Source organism: Puma concolor, chromosome E4 (assembly GCF_028749965.1).
Source record: "Puma concolor isolate L17-30 chromosome E4, mPumCon1.1.hap2, whole genome shotgun sequence".
NCBI classification, from domain to species: domain Eukaryota; kingdom Metazoa; phylum Chordata; class Mammalia; order Carnivora; family Felidae; genus Puma; species Puma concolor.
Genome location: NC_141683.1, coordinates 51,049,647 through 51,071,362, shown reverse-complemented (window position 1 = coordinate 51,071,362; position 21,716 = coordinate 51,049,647). Strand labels below are relative to the sequence as shown.

Sequence of the window (21,716 nt, the reverse complement as noted above, 5' to 3'; positions counted from 1 at the left end):
TCTACCATGCGGGTGAATACTCTATGAACGCTCCTTTAAGTAGGGAGAATGGTGATGTGAACTCTATTGATATTCATAATGTACCAAAGCCAGCCTCCCATAATAGACTGAAAGCATTCACAAAAGCCCTAGCATGAGGCATAGATAGAGGTGTGTGTCTCTTCTTGGGATCTGAATGGAATCCGTTTTTCAAAGAGTGACCTCATGTTCATACCAGGTTATCCTCCCAACTCGTGCTGCCCTGGAAGCTACAGAATTGCTTTATTAATAAGCTAAACAGGTGAGCTGGAGGGGGTTATCTTTAAGGGAGTATGTATAATTCCCCTTCAGTGATGGAAGAGGGAGCCATCGCTTCCTGTCAGGGCAAAGGACGGCAAACCCTCCCCGGGCAGCCTCCACAAGGAAGGAGAATGCATTCCGGGGGTTGGCAGGGTGGTCAGAGGAGGGAGACGTCACTCTGAAGGCTGAGCAGCAGGCAGCACCCTCCCCTCTGGCTGAGCACCCGGCAGCTTTGTGGATCCTCCTCAGAACAGTGACAGCCAGAAACAGGTGAATTGGTACAGATAAAAGAACCCATCCCTACCTCTGGAAGCATGAAAACAGTGTCTGCTAACCTTTCTATGAGGCATTTGCTCCCTTTCCACCATTGTCTCTGCTTTTCTGAAGCCCTGGACAGAGCCAGCTTTGTAAATACCCATGTGCCGATTAAAAATGTAAGGATGCAAGTCCAGCTGTGCCAAAGTCCATCGGTCTGCAATGGGACAGCGACGGGAAACAATTGAAATCTAATGGACCCCCTTGGGGATCACCTGTCTCTACACATTGTTCCCTGCCATCATCACTGACCCAAAATGGGACCATCTGACGGGGAATGGGCTGTGCAATCCATAGACAGAGTCAGCGCCATATGGAACAGGCATTCCAATTGCCCACTGCAATACATAAAAACGATTCAGGATTCTAACTCTATTTCCCTGGTGATCGAGTTTAGCTATCACTGGGCTCGCTATAATCAGATTCTGCTGCTATATTTATTAAATATAAGTTGCTAAACATATGGCTCAAGGGATGGATAACAGGACATCCAGCCAGGCATAGCAGGAGTATCATTTTCCAGGTCTGCCCCCAGGCACTCAAGGCTGACAGTGTCAAAGAGCCGATGGCTGTTCAGAGCCTAAGAAGAATGGGTCTTCTCAGTCACAGAACCCAATGGTGTATGTAGTTGCTTAGAAGTTACAACCAAAGAGGCCAAGATTATGGGCTCAATCCTAGTGCCAGGTAGCTCTGCCTCCCTTTATTCATCCACCCTTTTAGTGAACACATAGTATGTACCATGCCAGTGTTATGACTTGATGATACCGAGCTGAGCAAATCATGGCCAATATACCTGTCTAGAAAGCCACTCAGTCTAACATGGGAGAAAACCCAGAAAACAGAAATTTCACCCTAGTGTAGTTTGTGCTGTAAAATAAATGGGCACAGACTCGTGTGTTTGGGAGGCCAGAAGTGGGAACAACTAAAATTTAGTGTTTCCCATTATTTGTACAGAACTTTTCAGTTTATAATTTCTAAGCCTGACACAAAACTTAGAAGCAGAGGTACCTTCTCTTCCCAAGGGAAGGGGCTGAAATCAGAGACGCAATTAGCCAAGGTCATATGGCAGGCATGGGGAAAACACACTGCTCACCTGAGCCTTGCTGTCTGGTCTACGAACACAACTTACCCGTAGCACTGAGAGCCTGCTGGCAGATCAGGGAAGTCCCCTGTCAGGACCTGAAGTTCAGATCCCTCACTGACGACCTGCAGCAGCATCTTCACAGACTAAGAAAGTCTATGCATTAATTATCTGGATTGTGGCCCTCATTATTTATGGTTGACCATGGTGCGCGGAACCCAGAATCACGGGAGATGCATTGAGGAGAAGAAGTACAGTTGCAAAGACTGGCAGATAACCACACCTGTGTATGTGTCTCCTCCTGCAACTCCACACACGGGGCAATAAAAGGATGTCTTTAAGGCTGCACACAGTCATAAGGGTCAAGAGAAAAACAAATGGGGAAACGGGCACAAAATTTTCATGCTGGAGAATAGTTGAACAAATGGTAGTAAACTTAGCATGTCGGAGGAGGCCAAACCCAAAGCCCACAGTGAGAAAAGCAGGCAGGTCTGTACCCGGGGAAGCCCAGCAAAGCCCAGGAATTGTGAGCCACGATACCTCTGGAAGTGAGAGTGAGGGCAGGGCTGAAAGTATTTGTTAAACGTCTACGTGGGAAGCAGATAGGTTCCCAGATACCCTCTATTAGTCTGCAAAGCTAGGTGGCTGTCAGATGTGGAGTTTCTGAAGAGGGACTTTGGGCTCCGGGACATGAGACCCAGCGCAGGCAGCTGCATGTACAGAAAACAGTGGACTGAATGGGAAGTTGGCACAGTGCACCGGAGAACCTGGGCCCCTGGACCCCCGAGACAAGACACTAAAGCAGCCCAAGACATATACTCCTTGGAGGCTCTACAGTGAAATGTCCAGCAGATTACTTACCATGAAGCCCCCTTGTGTGCAAGCCAGCTGCAAACACACAGAGCATCCAATGAGCATTTCGATTCCTCACTGTTAATATATCGCGAGACATTAGAGGAAAGCCTCACGAAAGAAAGAGACCACAGCAAACAGGAAAAAAAAAATGTAGAGACAAAGCAGGAAGCAAAAAAAGATTTTCAAGAAGAAATTTTGGGAGTGCGTGGGTGGCTCGGTTGGTTAAGCATCCCACTTTGGCTCAGGTCATGATCTCATGGTTTGTGAGTTTGAGTTCCGTGTTGGGCTCTGTGCTGGCAGCTTGGGGCCTGGAGCCTGCTTCGGATCCTTAGTCTCTCTCTCTCCCTTCCTCCCCTGCTTGTGCTTTCTCTCTCTCTCAAAAATAAATAAAAATACTTCAGAAGAAAAAAGAAAAACTTTTATAATTGCTTCAGAAAGATGAGAAAATACAGCACATACATATTAATAAGAGTTGACATGTGCTGAGCACGTTCAATGTGCTAGTCCTGCTCCAAGTGCTTTGTTAGTAACTTACTGAGTCCTTGCAATAACCCTACAGGAAGCCTGTGTCGTTATTATCCCCATTTTACAGCTGAGGAAACTGAGGGTTTCAGTCCACTGTTGAACGTCCCCCTGCTGGTTGAGCTGCTAAGCCGCATTTTGTACCCAGTCTGCCTCTTCTGCTTGTTAAGCTCAACTGCCCCACAAGGTAGGGGCAAAACTTGAACTTCTGTAATGGCAAAGAGACATTATGGATAGATATGAAAGCAGCCAACGAGGTTCACAAACTAGTGGAAGGGACAGGGAATCACAGGGTCCAGGCACATAAGTGCATGCGAATAACTACAACAGGCATGAGTTAAAAGGACGAAGGCTCTGCTAAGACTTGAGCCTAGCTTACCTCCTGTGGGGCAGCATTTCCTCTTGTAAATCCTGCTTAGCCACAATTGTGATCAACACCAGAAGAACCTCTATTTCCCCAGTCTCTGCCACAATCTCTGCTGGGTGCTGTCAGTCGGCACCATCCAAAGAACAGAACTGTGAGGACTGGGGGGCATTTCTCCCACCAAAAGTCACAATCCTTTCCCTTCCATTGTGGCTATCTTATTTCTAACTTTCTGCCTTCTCTAGTCTAAAAATACAGGTAGGCAAAAACATCAGTAGCTGTTGTGGAGGAACCTCTTTCTCTGGCTTCAGGCCTCCAAAAGGAGGGACTGCCATTTGAATAAGCTTCCTGGCCTCTGCTCCTCTGGGGAGAAGAATAACTTCTTATTGATGCGTTTGGGAGAAGGAACTGAGCCTGGACTTTTCTCTCTTTGTGCAGCCTGCTCACCGGGAAGACTCCTACTCTCTGTTTTTCCATGGGGTAAACTGGGAAGGCTGTTATCTTCTGACTCAGCCTAAGTGGGCAGGTTTATTCTGAAGTGTGTCAATAAGCCATCTACCCAAAGATCTAAGACACACCCTCCGACCTAGCTCTTTTCGGCAATAAAACTGCCATTTATTTATTTTAGTTTATTTTAGTTTAGTTTAGTTTAGTTTTTGTTTATTATTGAGAGAGAGAGCATGAGCATGGATGGGAGGGGCAGAGAGAGGGAGACACAGAATCCGAAGCAGGCTCCAGGCTCCGAGCTGTCGGCACAGAGCCCGACACGGGGCTCGAACTCACAAACTGCGAGATCATGACCTGAACCAAAGTCGGATGCTCCCCTGAATGAACCACCCAGGCGCCCCTAAAACTGTCATTTTGAACTCCCCCTGCCTGCTGTTCCCTCATAGCTCAGCAGTATCACACGTCTCCCACTCGGCTATGTGCTGTTGGCTCCTAGAACACACACCAAGCTGTTCCAGTCTCTGGGCCTGCTATCTCCTTTGCTTTCACTGGTTGGAACTCCCTTCTTACAATTCTTTCTCTGACTGATTCCTTACTTTTCAGTTCTCTCAGTGAGGTCTTCCCACATCGTTTTAACTACAGTAGGCCCATCTCTGCTCATTTACCTCAGTCGTGGCTCCCTGTTTGTTGTCCTTATGGCACTAATCACAACTTTTATTCTTAAATATTTATGGATGTATTATATCTTCCCTATGTGATGGAAACCTCCATGGGACAAGGGCTTTATTTTGTTCTAAATTGTACCTGCAGCACCAACCATCATGCCTTGCACACAGCAAGTCCTTAATAAACAGTTGTTGAATCAATTAATGAAGTTAGTGGTTTCCACAAAAGAAGTTCATGCTTTCTACATGTTGAGGTGTTAAAACGTGGAATAGCTCTGTTGTTAATATCGCTAAATAGTTCAACAAGTAATACTTCTTCCTATTTCCTCTGTTTCCTTAGTTTACCTTATGCTGATGGCACTGGGGCTTCCCGGCCTACCATGTGTCCTTGGTTCTTGCCAGGGACATTCTGACTTAGCTACCTGCTTTCTTCAACCTGCAACATGTGTCCGTATGCAGACTGTATTAGCTTCTACACAATTCAGCCACAACGTTAGTTATTATTTACCACATCATTCCATTCAAATCTATGTGTTTTTTCCCCCTACTTTACTCCTTTCTTCCTGTGTCTCCTCTGTCTCTTTGTCCAGAGGGAATTAGTACTCTTTCTTTAATCAGGGATTTTTTTCCCTTAGGATTTCTCCTTCGTGGATTCATAGCACTGGCATTTAAAAATTAATATCTGTACATCTTCAAAGATTTTAAAAAATCATGAAGACACCACACTTCTGTTTTAACAGAAATAATCTTCAGCCACAGTCTAGATGGCGTCCCTGGAATTTTGAACCACAGCTCTAGGAAGACTCTGTGCTATCTCTTAAAGGGCTGAGTGAAACTCTGGAGTTGGAAGGAACTAGTGAGGTCAAAGGGCTCCCTCTGGAGCCAGAAATCTCTAGGACCATCTGTCTTACATGGTCCTGCCAGGACAAGGGCAAGGGGCAAAGCAAATCATGAGAGGTTTGGTTCTCATGAGATCGGAGTTTGGCCGAACTATACTTGACCTGTAAGGTCCTTAGGTAGTTCAAAGTCATTCTTAGACTTTTCCAGAACTAGTATGAGATATGAAGTTTATACAGGTTTTACCCATAATGACTAATTGTCTTAAAAGCCTTCTGCTTATGAATCAGAGCCATATATGTGTGTGTGTGTGTGTGTATGAATATACTCATGAATATATATATATGAATATACTCATGAATACATATATATATGAATATACTCATGAATACATACATATATATATATACACACACATATATATATGAAACCTATTTAAGGCAGAGCTGTAAATGGTTTTCGAAAATAGAGAATTATATATCTAATTGCAAGCAATGTTCCAAATTAGAATATACTTAATTTGGATATTTTCTTTGATCTTTCCTTCCTAAGAAGAGTGGTCTGGGAACAGGCTGTTTTCATAGACTTTTCTGGATTTCAGTTTCAATTCTTCTTATCCTGAGCTTCCTCAGACCTGGGAAACCCAGAGTCTTAAATAGGTGTATTTAGAAAGAGTACTCTATTTAATACATAAATGGGCCCATATGGTACATCTAGTGATGCCCAAGTAGCCCAAGGAAGTCCTCAATTACTGGCTGCATTCATGCTCTACACTTGGAAGAATATGTAGCAAGATAAATACATTCAATTATTTTTTCCCCTATTTTACCTTAATTTTTTATTTCTTCATCCTAATATCTTATGAACAGAGCATATTTCTATTATGTCCAGTATTATAGACAGGCAAAGGCAATATTTACATTGTCTTATGTATTATTATATATGTGTACATATGCATATATATATGTACATATCTATATGTGTGTGTGTGTGTGTGTGTGTGTGTGTGTGTGTGTGTAAAAAGAGAGAGAGAAAGAGAGTATCATATAATAATTGCATAGGTCCAATAAAACATCCTTGTTGTCACAGCTTGACCTAAAAAAATACTTTGTTTCCATTTATGAGGACTCATTCATTGTCTCCTGGTTATAAATGTGGTTGGAAAATGTTCTGTGATGAGAGATACATACTTATAGAAATCAAATCTTGAAAGGAGAAGGTATGTCTGATGATATGCTTAAGCCAAAGCTGTTGCTAGAGACAACCTGAGTCTCTGTGAATAAAGTATTGATCAGAAACACAGAAATTGAAGGGTTTCTCAAGAAAAAAAAGGTGTGTGTGTGGGGGGGGTAGAGAGCAGGGTGGGGGGAGAGAGAGAAAGAACTATTGCACTCATGGGGGAAGCAGGCTTAAGGCTCTGTATGGCTTTTCTTACTCTTTCTGTGTCAGCCTAGCTAGAAGAGAGAAGACACAGGGGCATCAGAAAGAATAGAGCCGAGACCTGGAAATTTAAAGGCCAAGTGAAATCTGTCCCTCTAAATCAAAAGAAGTTGGGTAGCTGGTAATAAATAAATAGCTAGAGACACAATCCAGACTCAGCAGTCTGCCCTTCCTCACCCACTCTGGTGAAACTCCCCAAGGAGTGAGATTCCATGTACCCCCCGTTTCTGGTATACGCCATATGCCCTAGGCCTTCTCAGAGCAGTGCCAGATTCTAAGTGGCATACTACGTAAAGCAGGACCTCAGAAGAAATATCATCCACTAAGAGATAAAGAGAATGTCTCAGACCTTGGCTCAATAGTAAATCTCTTCGACTGCGGTCCATTTATACCATCCCTTCTTCACTATGAGATGGCAGTGTGGCAGGGTAGAAGAGGTAGTGAGGGCACATGGTTGCAACTGAGCCTAGCACCTGGCTCTAAACTCGCAACAGTATGAATAGACCAATAATAATGGGGACAAAGGCAAAATGTCCCGGGGTCTCTGGCAGCTGAGCACCCCTCAGAGAGGCTGGTGGGGCAAAAAGGGTCCAGAGGCATGAGCCAGTTCTGAACAGCAGCAGCACGAGGGGATCTGGAGTTCATAACAAAGGAAGAAGGTAATTTTAATCAAGGTATGAGGATAAGACGAGAATTAGATTACCATAATTTGCAAGAAATATTCTATAAGAGCTTGTTCTTTCTGATTAGGTACATCATCAATAAATTACAAGTTGATAGTATAAAGTTTCTATATAAATGTCGCAATAAATATATGTTTATTTTCTTCTAAGGAAAAATGGCCAGGATGTAAGTAGTTACATCTTGCAATGTTCCTGGTGCATAGTAGGTCTACTAAATATGCGTTGAATTAATGAATTACTGAATGAATAAACTATAATCCATATTTTTAACTTTGTGGTTTTATAGCACTCATTTGCTTCCAGTGGCTACATCCCTATTTGTAAGCAAAGTGCCAATGAAAAGAAATTGAACAATTCTGAAGTATTAGTAAATACCTACTGGGAAGGGGTTTGTGAGCTTATTTGTTTTGTGTCTGTGTTTGTTTTAATAAGGAATTAACTACCCATAGAGTGTATAAATGTTTGTATTGTTACTCTAGATGATTCAGGAGAGTCAAAGAAAACCCATTTTGGAAGTACTATCTTCTTTACTTGGAATTTATCTTGGTCTTTGGCACATTTTCTCAGATTTAGGACTCTGAAACAGTGAAACTCTCTTTATGATTCTAATGTCCCTTGACTCATAAGTCACAGGAGAACTAATGACTTAACACTTTCAACTTTTCTAAAGCATTTAAGGGAATATTCATCGTCCAACATCAGACGAATGGACAAGTCCAGTGGGTTTTGGGAACCACCTCCTCACTGACAGTGATGGACTTTGCTTCTAGCCAAGAAGAGAACATAGGGGGCTGACACAGACTTTCTATTTTTTACTCTAATGAATGCTATTTTCATTTGCTTTAGAGAGCAGTCCCTAAGAAGACTAGTGACAAGATGAAGGTTCACTGGTTTCCTTTTTCCCTGACAGGTTCAAAAGTGTGGTGCAGGTGGCAAATTAGACTTGGCTTCCCATTAATTGGTAGGAAGAAACTTTTCTCCTGCTGTTCAGATTGTCATTGGATCCTTTAGCACACATGGAGGTTTTGTGGAATTATTATTATATTTATCATTGCTGCTGCTAATGCTGTAGGCAATTTTTCTGAGAAAATCATGAAGGGCTGATGTCAATTAGAAGCCCCTGTGAGTAAATGTCTTAAAGTAACTAGAAAGCTGAGGTACCTATTTGCTGCTGTGTGAGCAGCAAACCGACTGATATAAACTCTCAGCTCTGGGTTTGGTAAAGAACTTATCCTGTGATTGTCCTTAAAGACTTTGAGAAAATAACAACAACAAAATAATAATATTGAGATGACAATGATTATGATGTGTTTTTACTTATCAAACTTCTACCGTGTGCAGGCAACATACAGTGTTTTATCTTTATTTGGTAATTTAAGCTACACAGCTACTCTAAGAGATGATTATTTTTTGAGCCCTGGAGAAGTAAGGGATTGGCCCAGCTTCACACAGCTTGTAAGTGGTAAAGCCATTATTCAACCCCAGTTTATAACTGGAAGGACAACAAAAACGCAAACCACTAGGATGAGAAGCGTAAATCCTTCCTTCCTAGGACATTCCAGCAAACAGAGCCAAAGACTGCCATGGTGAGACTGGACAGGATTTAATACCAAAGAAGACAAGTGGAGGAAGAACAGAAGAGGAGTGTGTCTTTCTAAAGCCTGGTGGTCTTTTCCATGGAATTCAGGGAAGATTCTTCTGACAGACCAGCCCTAGATATGTTATGGAATAAGAAGGACACATGTGTAAGCACTGAACACTGTGATGGCTTTGGGATGTGCTAACCTGGTAAGCTAACCTACACTCCTCCAAACTCCCTTTCTAGTATGTTTCTGATCAGGGTGGGCTACATGGGAGATTCTTTCATGAGAATCAGAGTGTCAAAGCCAGAAGGTAGCCATTTCGTAATATGCACACAGATTTCCCCAGTTTTTAAATTAAGCATTAGTCTAGATGCTACAGTGAAGGAGTTTTTGGCTGCAATTAAAGTCCCAAATCAGTTGATTTTGAGTTAATCAAAAGAGATGATCCTTGATGGGCCTGACTTAATCAGGTAGAAGCCCTTTAAAGAGGGACTAGGCCCTCCTGGAATAGAAAAGATTCCAAGTGATAGAAGAGAAGTTAACTGTAAAATATTTCTACGTTCTGAGGTCTCTATGCTTTCCTTATTGTTGCAGATCTGCTGACTCACCTCATTGGCATGAAGCAGCAGCTGGGGCTGCTGTTGCTCTTTCCTTCCTGACTGCCTGCCCTGCGGACTGTGGGATTATGAAGCCTGCTCCTGCAACTGCGTAAGCGTGCTCCTTGTAGCAAATCTCGCTCTCTCTCGCTCTCTTTCTCTCGCTCTCTTTCTCTCGCTCTCTCTCTCTCTCTCTCTCTCTCTCTCACACACACACACACACACACACACACACACACACACACACACATCTCCTACCATCTCCTACTGGTTTTCTCCTCTGGTTACTGAGAGACAGAAGAACCAGAGCACATCTGGACACCAGCGCTATTCAACAGTAAATAAGCTTATACAAGAAACTGTCTCTCCAGGAGAAGAGGAGACACTGGTTGGCAGAGCATTCTAGGTAAAGGAAGAAGCAGGAAAAGTTAATACAAAGCCACATCCAACAGGTAGGAAGTGGGTGTACTTTTCATGGAACAACACACTGTATTAGTCTACTTGGGCTGTCAGAAAACAAACAAACAGAAAACACAGACTGGGTGACTTAAATAAGAAAAGCTCATTTTCTCACAGTTCTGGAGGCTGGAAGTCCCAAGATCAAGTTCCCAGCACGGCTGGTTTCAAGAAGGGGCCTCTCTTTCTGGTTTGCAGGTAGCTGTCTTCTGTGTCCTCACATGGCCTTTCCTCTGTGTGTGCAGAGACAGAGAACGCCTAGGTAGCTCTTCCCCTTCTTATAAAGACACTAACCTTATTAAATTAGGGTCCCACAATTATAACCTCATTTATAAGAGGTTTGTGGAATTTGAGAAACTTAACAGATGAACATAGAGGAAGGGTAGGAAAAATAAGACGAAAACAGAGACAGAGGCAAACCATAAGAGATTCTCACATACAGAAAGCAAACTGAGGGTTGGTGGGGTGGGGGTGGGGAAATGGGTGACAGGCATGAAGGAGGGCATTGTCGGGATGAGCCCTGGGTGTCATATGTAAGTGATGAATCACTGGATTCTACTCCTGAAGCCAAGACTACACAGTATATCAACTAACTTGAGAATTAAAAAAAAGAGGTTAATTACCTCCCCAAGTCCCTATTTGCCCATATAGGAGCACTGGGAGTTAAGGCTTCAACCTATCCACTATGGAAGGACATATTCAGTCCGTAACATACATCTAGTGAACAAAAAGAAGAAAAATGTTTCCAAAACTAAGGAAATTGAAGGTTGGCCATTCCTCCTAAAGAATTCGCTAGCTATTGGTAGAAAGAAGAATTCTTCTATTGTTCAGGTTGTCACTGGGTACCTCAGCACATTTTTTAATCCAACTTTCCTTTTGCCCTCTGCCAGATTCTATCACAATACTGACTCCTTCACTGTTTTCCAAAAAAAAAAAAAAAAAAAGAAAGAAAGTCCAGTTCATGATTTGTTTATAGATTTTACTGAAGAATCATAAGAAAAACAGTAAAGGAGGACAGTTTACACGACACACTCCAGAGCAAAATATTTCAAATCCTCTCACCAGATATAACTCTCCAATATTCTTACTATAGTTCTTACACCAAATTCCCACACACAAAGTCAGTCTTTTGTTCCTCTATCGTCTCAAGTAATTCTGCCCCTAACCTGCCCTAATCAGGCTATTGCTATTTCATATAAAGAAATTTGAGGTCTCAACCCACCAAACCAAGTGATTTATCAAGCAACACACAGTGGTCTCCCTCAGAGAAGTTCTAGTAAAACATACTTTTCTCCATCTTGCTTCAAGAATAAAAAGCACTGTTAAAGGAATTTGATGCCTGTGCAATACAGGGACACTCGGTCCAAAAGACACTTCCAAGTAAAGGACTGTGGCGCATCAGTTGGTTGGTCATCGATGGAGTGGAGCCTGATTCGGGATGGACACACGTACAGAGGGAGGCAGGCCTCAAGTGACCAAAGATATTATTTCCCACAAGCCAGACGCGGCAAACCTACTATCATTATAGTCATCTGCTCCTGATCACTGGGGAGAAACGGGCACTGTCTTGACAGCCTGTTGGGACAGTTGGGCTCACGGAATATAGGGCAGCTCCCCCTGAAGGAATTCTCTCTGCTGCTCATAAAAATGGCTAATTTAACACAGCATCAAATTAATAATGGAACGTAACTTTGCCACGGCACTGAATGCCTCACATTTGTTTGCCGCACTGTTGAGACGTGCCCTCCCTACACCCTTCCCTCATCTCATTACACAAGTGCCTCTTTCTGGAACTCACTGAGAATCGTTCCCTGTGGAACTCTTATACTTGGGTGCCTGACAAATGTTTCAGCAATTCAGTTTGGAGAGGCACATGGTATAACAGGAGGACTCTGGGGATAACGTTGTGTGAATGTGCTTTGTTAAGGTTAAGATAACACATACATGTAAATTTTTCTCTAATGAGTCAGGGGCCCAAAGTACTTGTATCCATTCTAATGACCTTCAGCAAGTCCCTTTACCTTTTGAGAATTCAGTTTCCTTATTTTCAAAACTGTAGTATTTAACTAGATGCTGTCTAAGGTCCATTCTGGATCAATAATGCCGGTTGTCATCATGATAACTTGAACTTTATGGCACACCCAGGGCCCTCCTCTACTCCTCTTATATATACTACCTCATTTGGTCATCAAAACAATCCTATCAAAATAGTACATCGTCCCCATTCTTCACATTAAAAACACCGAGGCACAATGACGTTAAGTAGCTTGTCCAAAGTCATGCAGCAGAAAGGGCTGAGCTACAATTTTAACCCAAATAAATGTGCTTCTAGTACCCATACTCAGCCACTGTACTATACCGCTACCATGAGTATGTTTTAATGATACATTCTATAAAAACAAAACCAGATTAAAAAACCCACAAAACCTTTGAATGGGCCAACACAACAACATCAGTAGGCATAGCCAGTAATAAAGTGGAATTTTTTTAAACGGTGGTGGCAGATTTATCATAATCCATTTATGTTCTTGCCCAGGCTTCTTAGGACTAACATGGGATACTTGGACCAGGGTTAACAGCACAAACCCATGTAGTGAAACAGGCAAAGCTAACTGGCTTACCCAGGACTGAAATCTTGACACTTGATCATTTGGAAATGTTCCACTTCCCAAGGTTTTGACAGATATTTACTCCTGCTGTGCCTATAGAACCAGGCTATAAGATCGCCAGCACTGTCTGCTTGGATTGTCTGTGCATGGACAAATGGGATCTTGCCACATCTTCACCTTGGGAACCTTCCCAAGGGGCAAAACAAAATTCCAAAGAGGCAGCCTTTCACCTAGTATGTAGAGATGGCTAAGATGAAAGTAGGTTAGCTCTGACTGCTACACAGCTGAGCATATTTTCCATACCTTGAATGGCCTTCCCCGTCTTCTCACTCACCCCAAACCTTCTCAACCCTCCAGAATGGCCATCCACATTGGTTTATCCTTCTTTGAACTCATGTTTTACTGTTAACTCTGCATCAGAGTTCGGTGCCCGATTATGAGCGTTATCCTGATGCTTTGTGATGGTTTCACGTGTAGCTGAGTCTCATTTGCCTCAACTGGTAGGTACCTCAGAAAAAATGAGGCATACTTCTTTAATTCTTCCATGGCACCCAGGTCAGTGATACATGGAACACATGGTTTTCTTACCACTAGGAAAATATTTGCTGAACTGGCCTGAAAGGAGGAATTGCACACAGGGACTATCTTCTGGAAAAAAAAAAAATCTTTAGAATCCAGGAGTCACTGGAGAAATGAGAATGGCTGACCACAACGTGCATGGGGGCTCCTATCATCCTGACCACTTACTTGGTGTGGCCACCACTGACATTTCTTCAGATTGTGAACATCAACTAAAGCTTTTAAAAAGACTAAGTGCCATCGCTAACTCAATTCCAATCAGGCTGGTAGAAAACCAAGAGGAAAGTTAGACCTCCATGGGAATCTCTTCAGCAAAGTACAAAGGTCATGGTTAAGGAGGGAGAGTCAGCTCCTGGACCACAACAACACAGAAGGCGAGGAAGATGGGAAAGTAGGAACACCAAAAACACGAAGTAAGGAAGCCAATGGAAAATACTGTTATTAGGCCAACCTTTGGGAATGCCTCTTGAGCACATTTCTGTGTAGATTCAAGACACTGCATTTCTTTAAGCAGGAGAGACCACAAAATAATACCAATACCATATCAGTTTACAATCTAAAGGAGCAAAAGGCTCTCTTTATGTTGTCTTGATCTGGCTTGGCATTCTAGGCCCCAATGGAATAGTGATGTCTTATTTCAAAGAAACCACTTTCTGTAGAGATCTTAGAACCATGGTTCTCTAAGAAGACTTACTGGGTTGAAGGAATGTTTGCACATCTTCCCTTCATGAGGTTTCCTACGGTGGGTGGTAGAATATCCGATCTGCTCAGCTGATTGTGTGTGAGCAGAGTCCTCTAAGTGCGTATGTGCTCGGGTCAGGGTAGGGCAAGAGTGCATTTGATTATTTCCATCGGAGTATGTGTGAGGTTGACAGGGAAACAAATGTAGGCAGTTCTGAGCCAAATGGCCATCGCTGTCCAAGGCATCTGCAAACCACATTTGTTTTTTGGCTGTGATGGAAAGGGTTGGCTATCTCTGTCTTGTCTTCCTTTACTGCCCTGATCCCCTGAGCCAGAGGAAGGTGCTGCCAGTGATGTCTTTCCCAGGCATGGTTTGTTGTTTTTCTTTGTAGATTTTATGCATTGGTGGCCAAAAGCCTTGAGTAAGGAAATGATCCTTTAGGAACAAAAAGGCTCTTTTGTATGTGACATTTAGGACATCAGGCAGAATGGTCTTTCCAGATAAAGTTGGCTGGCGATGGGAAGAGTGGCATCTACGGGTCATAAAGCACCATGTTTGTACATATTTCCTGCCGACAGGCACTTCCTCTGCATGCCAATCCCCTGTGTTAATGTCAGCACTTCCTTCTCCATGGGATGGCCTCTTGCTGAATAATTCTGCCTATGGAAGGTCCTTTGGTAGAGCTAGGAAGGAAGAATGCCCTGACCACAACACCTTTTCAAACAATTTCATTTATTAGCTGGCTATTTCTAAATGTTTACATTTTTCTAAGAAGCAAAACGAAAAGACCAAAAAGAAAGAAGCAGTAGCCACCTAGTCATTCTTTCTTTTTTTTTTTTTAAACTGGATTCGGAATTTAGAATTTGTCTGGGTATTGAATCTAGCCATACTGTAAACTTTTTGGAATACAAAAATACAGCCAAGAAAGTCCAAAGCCTCTATGGTACCAGAAGTGTCACAGAATAAGTGGGCACAAACATTAGCCACGTGCTAGAAGAGGAGCATCTTGTCAAAGTGACTTGACTGCATAGGAAGACCTCTGCTCTTTTCTGTTAACCTTGTCATATCTTCCAAACAGTTTTTTTCTCCCCCTAGGGCATTTCTGTGATCTTTCGTGTCATGAAAAAACATATACGTGAATTGTATTTTTAAGCTCAAACTGGAATTATCTCACAGTGATTTGGAAAAAAAAAATCATTTTGGGTTTTGTGTTGGGAGAAAGAGGGTGTTTTTCCCACCTTTTACCAATACTCCTTCTTATAAGGAAAAAAAGAAAACCTACAGAAAGGTGGAGAAAATGTGAGCTTGTCTGACCAATTTTTCCGAAAGATAATGGGAAGCTATAAATCTTAACTGAGCAATGGATAAGAGAAGTTCGACCACTTTCATTGATTTGCATAAATAGTGTATCATGATGATCAATGATTTAAAAAATTATTGTTTCAATTTTTATATGCTTTATAACTTTAGGTGAGGGTTTTTAAAAAAAATATAGATAAAATGTAGGGCAACAAGGGGAAATTGAAAATGTCCGTTTTCATTCTTAAGTGAAATCAGTTGGATTCTTAAATAATATTTATTCAAAATATGTCACACTGGAAAAAGCAGTTCTTCGCAGCTTCTCTGTGATGCTGTCCTCAGGGTCCATGCCTCAGTCTAAAAATATTTCATAATTCTGATGCTAAAAGGACAGAGCATTCAGTCTGAGGTAGGAGGATTCTGAAGAGAGACATATGAATTGCTTTCAATTATAGGGACCATTATTGCACGAGGGATGGCCGTCAAATGTTCTCTAATCCTAATGATGAGAAAAAGGGGAAAACTGAATAAAGAAAAGCTATAGTTAGATCCATAGGAAGAACTAGCTAATGGCGAGGCTTATTAAAAATGGGAGAGAGAACACAGAGTATTTTCTTGTCTTCCTTTGAGAACTTTTTTTTTTTTTTTTTTTTTAGCTTAGAAGATACCAGTAGACTGGAAGGTCCTTAGGACCTTAGTGCAAGGGAGGGACTAGGTCTTCTGACTCACAAAGTCTAAGGAACCAAAAAATTTAGTACAAACTTTGGTGTCACAAAAAACCATCTGGGAGTTTAAAATACGGATCCTGTGGCCATTTCCAGAAATGGTCATACAGTGGATTTGGGGTGGTAACTGAAGCATGTCAAGGTTTGAGATGCACAGATATAGTGGTAGGGCCTCTAACTTAGGTGCCAGCGGCCTATGCTCCTCCTCTAGTCCACTGCTCATTCATCCAATGATCATGTCAAGCTGCAGCTTCCCTAGCTGAAAAATCCACACTTCACTTGGTCCTTCTGTGCTGAGAGGCTGCAGAAGGTTTTCTAAGGTAGATAGGCATTTTACGAATCTGATGGCATATTCTTTTTATCAAATTTTACATTCCTCGTTAATCACTCTCCGAAATTAATCAGAGAAGGCCCTCTCTCCTCCCAGCTAATTTTGCACATGGACTCTGAAATCCACGGATATTAATTAGGAGGCTGCCCTGTGTGCAGACCCATAGAAACCAGTTCTGCTACTTCCCACCTCTGTGATCTTGGGCAAATTATTCAAATGACCTGAGTTGCTATATCCTCATATGTGAAATGGGGACACTCTCTGCTGCCTCCCTGGTTGTCATGAACGTAAAGTCTATAAAGTCCCTGTTTCCTTACAGGTGCCTGGTTCTTGTTACCCACAGTCCTTCCCTTCCTCTTTTGCCATCTCTTTCTGCAATGGGAAATGGCTGTTTCCATTGACAGACAGACACTGACGTTTCCACTGTATTTGGCAAAAACCAGGTTTGTGGAAGATAACCCAGGATGAACAGAAATAAGCTTTTTACTTTCTCCAAAAGCTGGTCAGAGTTCTCATTAAAAAATCTATCTCTATCTCCATCCCTATCCCTATCCCGATCTCTACATCCAGAAATGAGACAGCAGTGCCTATACCTGGGTCTGTGGCAAGGGACACAAAATTCCCTTAGGGCTTCTGCAAACTAGCTTTATTGAGAACTCAAGGTCCTTCAGCAAACAGAACACATGGAATTTCCAGAAGGTCCTGTAATGATGCTAAAAAAAGCAAACAAAGGTTTATTCACGGGATCTTTTCTGGCCTCAGCTCTGGGATATTTTTTGCACTCATTCTGCTAAAAAGAGACTTGGGGAGGGGAGGAAATAGCTTGTGGAAGCTCCAGTGTCACATGGGAGATCCTGACCCATGGTTTGGGTGGAACTTGAAGAAATAAAGCTATGGAACATTTTGTTCATAAAAATCTCTGACATCAATAGAGAGCAGGTGACTTTGGGTTTCCTTCCTTCCTCCCTCCCTCCCTCCCTCCCTCCTTTCCTTCCTTCCTCCCTCCCTCCCTCCCTCCCTCCCTTCCTTCCTTCCTTCCTCTGTCTCTCTCTCTCTGGAGGTTTAAAATATATTAGTGGACCTGTAGCCTGTTGTGGGCATAACCACAGTTCTCAAAGAGAATGTAACACACAACTAGAAATTGCCTACCATTTTCTTTCATTGCAGACAAGCCCAACACAATTCGGGAGATGTGCTTGGAACTTCAATCTGACAGTGCCTATAGAAGGTGGTGGTACTGGGAATCAACTGAGTGCCTGGGCAGTTGTTACTGAAGCTACTGTCACATCCCAAATGCTTAGAGGCAGAGGAGATCCTGAGGTGCAGGCTGGTCAGTCACGTCCCCGAGCACGGGGATGTGGCGAGTAATCACACTGGAGCTCACGCTTCCATCTTACCCTTTCTTCCTGCCCCCTTCCTCCACAACTCGCTGTGGCCCCCACTCTTCAGATGGAGTTCTGTGTGGGGGCCCTACCACCCTCCTGCACCCACCTACTCAACTGATACTTTCTTTTCAATATAACCTTTCACCTCACTTTCTCCCAGAAACCCTCCCTGACCACCAACCCCCCCCCCCCCAAACTGCATGGGAACCTCTCCTGAGCTTTCCACCGTCATTTGTTTATATATGTGTCTTTCCCCCATTACACTGGGAGCTCCTTTAAAGACTAGTGTTTGCATATTCATCTCTGCTCCCAGAACTAACACTGTTCAAAAGGACTCAGTAAATGTTAACTTGACTGATTACTTGAATGAACGGATGAATCCTTCCCCCTCTCCATCTCTCAAAACTCCACGATGTTGGAAGCTGGAGCTATTGTACTTTACATCTTCCTAGACCTAAGAGACATTTGGGGTGAGGAGCCCTGCTGACAGATGATCCTCTGAGTTCATCTGAGCGGAACACTCTAATCCCATCCCTGCCCCACAGACACAGTGCACCATGGGCTGAATGTTGGTGCCCTCCGCCATTCTGTGTGACAGTACGGGAGGTAAGATTTACTAGGGTTAGACCAGATTATCACAGGGGAGCCCTCATGAAGGGGTCGGTACCCTTACAGAAGAGGAAGAGACACAAGATCTTTCTCTGCCACGCGAGGGTACGGAGAGAAGGCAGCCATCCGCCAGCGAGTCCTCGCTGAACAGAATCAGCCAGCAGTTTGATCTTGGACTTTCAGGCCTCAGAACTGTGAGAACTAGATGTCTGTTGTTTCAGCCACTCAGGCTGGTGGCTTCAGTAACTGTTACAGCAGCCCGAGCAGATGAAGACAGAAATTGGCACTGATGATGGGGCGCTGTAACAAACACCTAAACGTGTGGAAGCACCTTTGGAAGCGGGTAATGAGTAGAGGCCTGAAGAGTTTTGAGGCGCTTGCTCCAAAGAGCCGCCGCTGGCAGGAAAGGACGGGGAAAAGTCATTCTGGAGAGTGCTCACTCACACCATGTGGGAGCAGCTGCCTCGGCCGCCTTCCTCTGAAGGCTCTGGGGTCTGCTCATAACGGTGCTTCTGCTCTGTGACATGGAAGCCTGTGTTGGCAGCGAGGGCCAAAGTGGAAGGACTGAAGGCCTGGGTCCTCCCCGTGCCGGTGGCAAAGACTGGCTTCTCAGGTTCAGCTCTGGAAGGAGGAGAGGGTTCTGGAAGGCCAACTTGGCATCTGTTAGCAGTTTGGAAAATAGCAGATTTAAAAAAAAAATTTTTTATCTTTAATTTTGAGAGAGAGAGAGACAGACAGAAAGACAGAACGTGAGCAGGGGAGGGGCGGAGAGAGGGAGACAAGAACCTGAAGCAGTCTCCAGGCTCCGAGCTGTCAGCACAGAGAATGATGCAGGGCTCGAGCCGAGAGAGTATGACCTGAACTGAAGTTGGGCGCTTAACTGACTGAGCCACTCAGGCGCCCTAAGGAAAAGAGAACATTTTAAACAGAGAGAGAAATCTCCTGGGGGAAGGAATCCCGTAAGAGGTAAAAGTGGGGAGAACTGAGAGAGAGGACAAGGAGCTTGTTTGAAGTTTGAAAGGGAGACATTTTGTTGTGTGGTGTTTTGGGGGAGTTGTTGCAGAAAATGGTTCAGGCCCACTCAGACCCTTTGCTGGTCTTTCCTGCCACCGAACCCCACCCTCCAACTTGTTACAATGCGTGTAGTAATCCAACAGGTAGTTGCTGTCTCTTTATGGTGCGTTCAGCATTGTGCTAAGCCTGTGGGCCGCACAGAAAACACGGGAGACTCAGCTGAGTCCTCAAGTTGTTTGCAGCTTCGTGGAAGAAACAAGGCTGACTTGCGTGCAAACAAGCATGAAAACAACACCACACAACACTACGTGGTACAGTTTACAAAGTACCCTAGACAGTGGTTCTTTGCTGTGTCTCAGAATCACGTGGGAGAACTTTTAAAAATCTCGAGTCCAGGCCCTACCCCATATAAATGATATCGGAATTTCTGAGAGTGGGACCCAGACATCAGTGTATTTTAGTTTCCTGGGTGATTCCAACATACATCCAAGTTTGAGAAGCCATGCTAAAGAGTGTTAGCTGTAACTGAAAATAATCTGAGCTGTCCATTCATTAGCTCTGTATCCTGGGACTGGCCAATGAGTATCTACCTAGGGGGTCTGGCTACCCCAGAGATTTTTGTAAGTCTCATGAAAGATACTTTAGATCCCAAAAGATCAGCTTAATGACTGATACACAGAAGGTAACCAAAAGAGATGTATTTACTTAAATGAATAATATAGAGGGAGCTATTCAAGCTTGCAAATACATTTCATTAACAGTACATTACTAAATATACATTAATAATAGTACTTTTGTGAAAGATCATTTAAAGATCAGCAATAACGGCTGTGGTATCAGGTTCCAAGGTATATGATAGAGAGAGCCCCAGTGTTTAACATGATGGCTATACCTAATGGTGCTCTACACAGGTCTGTTAAACTGACAGGTGCCTTGGGTGGATTAGAAGAATCAAGAGCAAAGCTTTTTCATTCACCTTGGGAAATTGCCTACCCCGTTGCTCTGGTCCCTGTTCATCTATCCAAGTACCAGTGAGACATCAAGCCAATAAGCCATATGGCAGAGGTTCAGAAATGTATAGAGGATTAGAGAAGGAGAAGGAAAGAGAAAAGGCAGGAGGAGGAGGAGAGGGAGAAGGAGGTAAGGAGTCCCAGGAAGGACAGCAGAGCAAGAGTGTGACAACATTAACGGGGAGGGATGTGGGAGAGGTTGGAAATGTGAAGAGTGACCGAAGAGACACTGGATGGGCACAATGGATCAAGGAGAGGAGGTGACAAGAAAGGTTTTATATTATGATGACTTGAAGGTCCCAGGAGATGGAGGCAGAGGAGAGAGGGGGTTGGACTTATAAAAGGTCGCTGATTAACCATAAGAATTCAGAGACCGGGGATATATAACCCACCAAGAGCATGTCAGGTTTTACTTTCCTGACACTTTGAAAGTCTGAAGGTTGTTAAATTGCCTCCCATTCCTGAAAAAGCCCGGGCAGGCGGCTCCCTCTGGGACTCGCATTAACCCTCGTGCTCCACTGCCAGAAACATGAGCTCATTCCACTCGTCCGTCTGCAGTCCTAGCAAGCACGATCAAACTTTATGAGGCTTGTTACAAGCAAATTACATGGGAAGCTGCAAAGGATCGGAGGGAGGGGGACAGCGGCGGGGGGCCAAGCACACTGCCGGGAAAGGGGAGCAGGGGTAGGGATGCTGGGCGCAGCCCAGACTTGGAAGGCACCGGAGCCCATCACTGAGCAGCTGGCAGCTCCTGCCTCCGGGGCCCAATTTTCCAAGTGAGGACTTGAGTGTTCACACCTGCACTGGCTGGGACCGATGCTCTCCCGCCGCAGCGTTAATGGAGCAAGCAGAACCCAGGAATGCTCTCAGCCACAGCAACGATTTCTCTCCTCCTTGGCCCCACCTTCTCTGCTGGCACAGTGGGTTTCTCTCCAGCTCTATGTCAGCTAGCTTCTCCTTCCAGACACCTCTGCTGCTGAGGTGTGCAGATGTCCCAGCAAGGTGGCATCAGAGGGGCCTGCTCCAAGGCACAAAGAATCCCGGCACTTTTTTCCCCTTAGTGGAGCAGCTGGGTCTCGCCTCCTTCCCAATTAGCTTCCTCCTCTGCTTCCCAATATACAGAGCCCAAACTATTTAACATGTGACTTTTTCTTTCTGCGTTATGTGAGATTGGACAATTCCTCTTTTTTTTTTTTTTTTTTTTTTTTTTTTTTGCTTCCCCTAGTGCATTCTTCTGGAAACAGCCTGGGTGTGGAATAACAGAATATCCCAGGAGCTGGGATTCCTGTGGCTCTGTGTGGCTCCTACAGAGAGAAGCACAAAATTTTGCTGCAGAAAATTTTGCTTAAA

At 43.8% G+C, this 21,716-nt stretch overlaps 1 protein-coding gene and 1 long non-coding RNA gene across 2 annotated transcripts in view; one reads left to right on the top strand and one right to left on the bottom strand.

Moving 5' to 3' along the window:
• The window catches only part of LOC147572669 (uncharacterized), a 37,039-nt gene extending 26,305 nt beyond the window's left edge, over positions 1 to 10,734 (bottom strand). The window contains exon 1 of the transcript XR_015245895.1: positions 10,242 to 10,734. The gene's annotated coding sequence lies outside the window, so the exon portion shown is untranslated. The remainder of the gene's footprint in view (positions 1 to 10,241) is intronic.
• Positions 8,994 to 18,092, top strand: LOC147572668 (uncharacterized). Its single transcript, XR_015245911.1, has 3 exons — positions 8,994 to 9,276; positions 9,666 to 9,779; positions 17,516 to 18,092. It is a non-coding gene; the product is annotated as an uncharacterized LOC147572668 (long non-coding RNA).
• The last annotated feature ends 3,624 nt before the right edge of the window (positions 18,093 to 21,716 follow it).